Source organism: Magnolia sinica, chromosome 4 (genome assembly GCF_029962835.1).
Source record: "Magnolia sinica isolate HGM2019 chromosome 4, MsV1, whole genome shotgun sequence".
In the NCBI taxonomy this organism is placed as follows: domain Eukaryota; kingdom Viridiplantae; phylum Streptophyta; class Magnoliopsida; order Magnoliales; family Magnoliaceae; genus Magnolia; species Magnolia sinica.
The window spans coordinates 85,330,322-85,336,740 of record NC_080576.1 but is presented as its reverse complement, the minus strand read 5'-3'; positions in this window follow the sequence as shown (position 1 = coordinate 85,336,740).

The following is a 6,419-nucleotide window of genomic DNA, read 5'->3' as shown; positions in this document are numbered from 1 at the left end:
AATATGGTGCTCTGCCACCCTACAAACTTTGTGTGACCTATTGTGAAGGAAGTCTATTCAAAATACTTGATCATGTATATACTCATGATATAATCCTTTCATTGTCATGGCTATCCACCAGAAATATATATCCCATGCTTACCAAATAGTGGACCATCATATCTACGATATAAGATCATTATCAAGTGTGATCAAAGTAGCTTTAACAGTTAAAAGAAAACTTCAATAGTTGGAAGCCCTTGTAAAGTTGTTTAAAACATCTTATGTATTGGGCCCAATAGTAAAATCACTTGATGAGTCTTTAATCTAATCAGATCTAGCCATATACATGTCCCTAGGTAAAACTCATTGGATCCCTTGTTGGCCCATGCACGAATCAACGGCTCTTGATGGAAGTACCCAACTACGTCCACTTTTAGTGGCCACATGGTGGCCTCATAAGAAGAGCTGAAATCAATCAATTAAGGTACTGACTCTTACACGTCCTTGACTCTAAGGATTGATTATCTTTCATACAACATCAAGTCTTGATATCATGATCACCTAATCTAGGGTAATGGGCCTCTGGACCAGTGACTTGATCTCAATCCTACCAATGTAAGTGCCTAAAGGTACGGACCAGGATCTTGTATCCATGGCACACTCACACTCCCATATAGGGTAAGGGTGAAGCAATATTGATACCAAGTCAAGCCCCAACGGTGTAGAATGTCCAACTTGACCCAACTCAGTCCCCCCACATAGGATGACAATACATAAAACGGTTACGTATCGGCCGTAACGGTGGTACCCATTACGCGATACGGGGCTGTATCGGCCGAGTCATTTTTTTGTACACGTTACGGGCGTAATGGCCGTTACTGACCTGTAACGGCTGTTACGGGCCTTGGAAAAATAAAAAAAATAAAAAAGCCTTACCTTTTTCCTTTCTTTTCTTCTTCTTCTTCTTCTTCTTCTTCTTCCTCTTCTCGGCCTGCTACGGCCCTGCTGCGGCTGCGGCTGCGGCTGCGGCCTCCTCCTCCTCCTCCTTCTTCTCTCTCTCTCTCTCTCCCTCTCTGTTCTTTCCCTCTTTCCCTCTTTTTTCTTCTCTTCTTTCCCTCTTTTTTATTTTCAGTTTCCCTCTCTCCTTCCCTCTTTTTTTTTTTTTTTTTTTTTTGGGCGTACTGCGGTACGTGTCACGCTGAGACGAGCGCTGACACTCCTCGAGCTCCGAGTTGTACGAACGGTTCAAAGGAGATCAAAGTTTTATAGGCTCCACAGTGATGTATTTATTATATCCACACCGTTCATCTATTTTTAAATATTATTTTATAGCATTACCTAAAAAATGAATCGTATCCAAAGATCGTCCGGACCACACCAAAAATAGCAGCGGAGGTGATGATTTTCACCGTTAAACAATTCGTAGGCCCACCGTAACATTTATTTTCCATCCAATCTGTTCATACGGTCAAAAAGACCCGAATGAAAAGGAAAAACAAATTTTATATTGATCTAAAAGTCATGTGAGCCCAAAAAAGTTTTCAATGGTAGACGTTCAATCCCCCATTGCTTTTTGCAGTGTGGTCCACTTGATAATTAGATCTGTATTATTTTTCGTGTCAAGTCTTAAGACAATCTCGTCAAATGAATGGACGGTTTAGATATAACACATTCATCATGCGTGGGGCCCAAAAAAATTTGACATGTGTGCTACACTTCACAATCCAAGTCTCACCTAATTTGAGGCCATAAAAAATTGTACCAAAGACATATTAATTTAAAATTTACTAATTAAATTATAAACTGCAATTGCTAACTCACAATGCCAAAATCAAATTATTTGAATAGTTTTTAATTGTTATTCGGTGTACTCTTATTTTTTAAAATAGGGCCTTTTGGTTTTTTTCATGATTCACTATCCAATAAATGTCCACTAATACATAAGTGGGATAATGACAATAAATTGCATGAATTTGAGGCTAATTTGGGGCATTGATTGGTCCTCCAAGTCAGCCCGAAATTGGCAACGCCATCTACCTAAATTTAATTTCATTTTTTTAAAGAACTACTAGGAGAAAGATATTAAATTGTTAAGTATATAAATTAGATATTTAGAAAATTAAATATATACATTTTGTAGTCAAAATTCAGGTTACTTGGTTTAAAAATTAATCGGACACCGATATGACTTCTCACCAAAGAGTGGACCGTTACACCACCATAAACATGTTCCAATTTATAAATGAATGCATATTTGGAATGCTTAGAATATTCCGGATTTAATACATATTTTTTTATATTTTTTTGGCAAAAAAAAAAATTTACGCCGTTACGGGCCGTTACGCCCCCGTATCGTCGTTACGACCCCGTATCCGTATCGGTTTTGGAGGTCACCGTTATGCCAACCGATATAGGATGACAATACATATCATAAGTGAATGTCCGCAGGTGTGTCTTACATACTTGTGACAGTCATGGCCAAACAGGGTGCTGAGATCCATGGACCACAATTCTCCCCAACAACAGTTGCATCCAATCTCAAGTTCCCAAGGACTAACCAAGGAATCACTCATCCACATAAGTTTAAAGGGACACCACATAATAAGGCATATCCAATTATCAATATGGGACACATGGTCATCATGTATCTATGGCTGAGATCAGCCCTATCAAATCCACTTGGGCATGGGCAATGGATTAGGGCTCATATTGGTATTCCAGGCACAAACTCCAATAGTCTTATGCTAGAGCTCACCACTCCCACCTCGCGTAAAGAAACGAGAGAACTTTTACTCAAAGAAAATATCATTCAACTATCTTATTCCATAGGGCCTATGCCTTATTTATAATGAAAGTTCACAAGGTTTTCTCCTTAAGAAAATCTCTAGCATAATCTAAGAAGTCTAAAAATAAAATTCATTACAAGCCAAGAACTCTAGAACCTTAAACATGAAAATGTATTAACTTATTTCCTAGCATAAAGATATTTTCCTAGCATAGAAATATGAAAACAAAAGAAAAAGGAAATTAGGAACAAGCTAGAGAAGGAAATTGGGCCTTTTCTTATGCACACGTGTGGAGTGTGCACATGGGGAATGTGGCACGGTTGCCATGGTGTGCCATAACGGCCATTACGTAACTATAACGGTGGAAACCTTTGTGTTATGGGGTTGTAACTGCCATTACGGAAAAATGCCCCTAACAGCCTCATTACGGCCCATTCCTAAGTGGATATAAGTTTTAATGGCAATGCACTCCTCATGCGCTTGAAATCGTCTACTGAGATCCATGTGTTGTCAGATCCTAGCAGACCATTAAACTTAATGGAAAACTTCTAATGCCCTCCTTAGCATGTGGAAACTATATGATCGTCTAACACATCTTCAATGATTTCTTCAAACTAGCATGGTACCTCAGGTATCTGGATAGCTCGTTCTTCCATGCTCTCATCTTCATGATGTTCAAGATAAATTGTAAGGTCTTCCACACTGAAAACGAGGGTAATTTTTATTTCAGGTGGAAGCTCGATCAAGTATGCATTATCACCTAGCTTCTTTAAAATACGATAACGAGCCACCTTTTTGGAGTGGAACTTGGTGGTAAGAGTTTGCTGGAAACTTCTTAGTTTTGAACCACACCTTAATCCTATCATCTTCTTGAAATTGTGCAAAACGTTGCCAAACATTTAGATACCCCTTATAATTTCATTACTAAGGTTGATCTTCCATTGGACTTTCTCATGTATCTCCTTAATATGCTATGCAAAAGCTTCTGTCTTGACTTAATCGAGTTGTAATAAGAAGTTGGACTAAATCAATAGGTTGTCAATGTCGCACCAGTTATAATTTTCAAAGGACAATCCCATAGTGCGGTTCACAGAATAGTCATAGGCAAACTCAGTCTGTGATAACACGATGTCCCATGAATTGATAGGACCACCAACCAAATATCGAAGCAGATTATAGGACTGTAGTTGTTGGCCTCTATCTGTCCATCTATTTCTAGATGATAAGCACTTGAGAACTTTAGTTTAGTTCCCATCTTGGCCCACAATGTTCGCCAAAAGTAGCTCATAAATTTAACGTTATAATCAATACAATTTGTCTTGGGAACATCATGTAGATGAACCGCCTCTTTGAAGAAAACATTAGCGATGTGTAGGGCATCTAATGTCTTCTTGCGAGGGGATGAAACGGGCCATCTTAGAAAACCTGTTGACCACAACACAAATAGAGCCATAGCCACGTTAAGCATTACGTAATCCCATGACGAAATCCATGATGATGTTTTCCCATGGTGCATCTAGCATAGGCAATGGAGCATAAAGACAAGTATTCCGCTTGATATGTTTGCTTAGTTGGCACAGTCAACACTGTTGAACGATGATTCCAACATCTTTCTTCAAACATGGACAATAGAAACAGCCCTCGACCACGACTATTGTTTTGTTGAAACCAAAGTGACCACCGTGGCCACTTAAATGAAGCTCTCATATCACAACCTCTTGCAAGGATGTTTTAGGAAGACACAACCTCATAGTATAGAGTAAGTATCCATCATGTAGGCTGGTATCATGGGTACTCGGTGCTTGAACTGGCAAAGTGTTGAAAATACTTTTCCAAAATTATCATTTGTTGCATTGTTTCTTTTAAGTTCCTCGAGCCCAACAAAGAAGACTGAGATGTGATTTTCGGCTGAGGATTTTTTTGATTTTTTTTTGCTTTTGTTTTTTTATTTTTATTTTTATTTTTATTTTTAAATATGGGGAATGGAAGGTTTTGGGAAGGTTGGGTGTATGATAGATTATGGGTTGTTTACTAGTTGAACAAGGGGCAAGATTTGATGGGATAGAAATAGGGTGATGGCTCAGGTAAGATGGAGGCTATATATGGTCTGTGGTGAAATGGCTAAATAATAGGCTGATTTAGGGAATTGAGGGTAGGTTTGGTACGAATATTAGGGCGGAATTTGTCAAAAGAAGGTGGGGAAGAAAAAAGTAAAAAGGAAAATAATTTCCCAAGAGAAGAACTTGCTTTGATACCAAAATAATGCAAGTAGATTAAGGAAGAAACTAATTGCAATGAAGTTTGATTTACTAGATTGAAAGTTCAAATCACACAACAAGAGAAAAGAGAAAAGTGAACAAGGGGCAAGATTTGATGGGATAGAAATAGGGTGATGGCTCAGGTAAGATGGAGGCTATATATGGTCTGTGGTGAAATGGCTAAATAATAGGCTGATTTAGGGAATTGAGGGTAGGTTTGGTACGAATATTAGGGCGGAATTTGTCAAAAGAAGGTGGGGAAGAAAAAAGTAAAAAGGAAAATAATTTCCCAAGAGCAGAACTTGCTTTGATACCAAAATAATGCAAGTAGATTAAGGAAGAAACTAATTGCAATGAAGTTTGATTTACTAGATTGAAAGTTCAAATCACACAACAAGAGAAAAGAGAAAAGAAATAAGAGAACTTACTTAAAGAAAATATCATTCAACTGTCTTATACCATAGGGCCCATCCCTTATTTATAATGAATTTTTACAAAGTTTCCTCTTTGAGAAAAATCTCTAGCATAATCTAAGGAATCTAAAAATAAAATTCCTTGCTAGCTAAGATCTTTGAAATAATAGAACCCTGGAACATGAAAATCCAATAATACTCATTTCCGAGGATAGAGATATTTTCCTAACATAGAAATATGAATGATAGGAAATTTAGAACAAGCTCAAAAAAGGAAATTGGGCCTTCTCTTGTGAGCAGATGTAGAGCATGTACGTGTGGGATGCAGCGAGATTACATCACATAGAGGGATATATCTTTAACCAACAAGCCAAGCACCACATGTTTGCATATTCTTCCATTATTTATATATTTTACCTTCATAACTACTTAAAATATTTATAGATAATATTATGTTAATTATTAAATATCGAGTTGAGTCAAGTGAAGGCTCATCCAAGTCTTTGAGTCAACCCAAACCCGGCTAGACATTGTGTCAAGTCAATTTTTTGAGTTTTTAAACTATGGTATAACCACGTAATAGATAGCAAAAGGGAATTCTCATGATGTCACCAATTTATTCCATTCTAATTCATCAGCGGATTATAAATTGATCTCTAGCCATTATGCAGCTTGTGTCCTCAAGTCGCCAAAAGAGGTGGATTACATCCTCTTTTTTTATAATAACGATGAAAGTTCATTAGACAAGAAAATAGGAACCTTATCCATTAAGGCAACGGATGAGCATCACATGATTATGCAGTCGACCACTATGTAAAGATAAATCAGATAAAATCATCAACACTTCAATAAAACAACTGCAGGAAAGGTGCTTCAGCATTTGCTTCCTTATCCTATGTTGGAAATTTAGAAGGCAAGATATAACCAAAATTTCAAGCAAGAGTCGATTCCCAAGCCGAAGTTGCAAGAAAAAAAGAAGA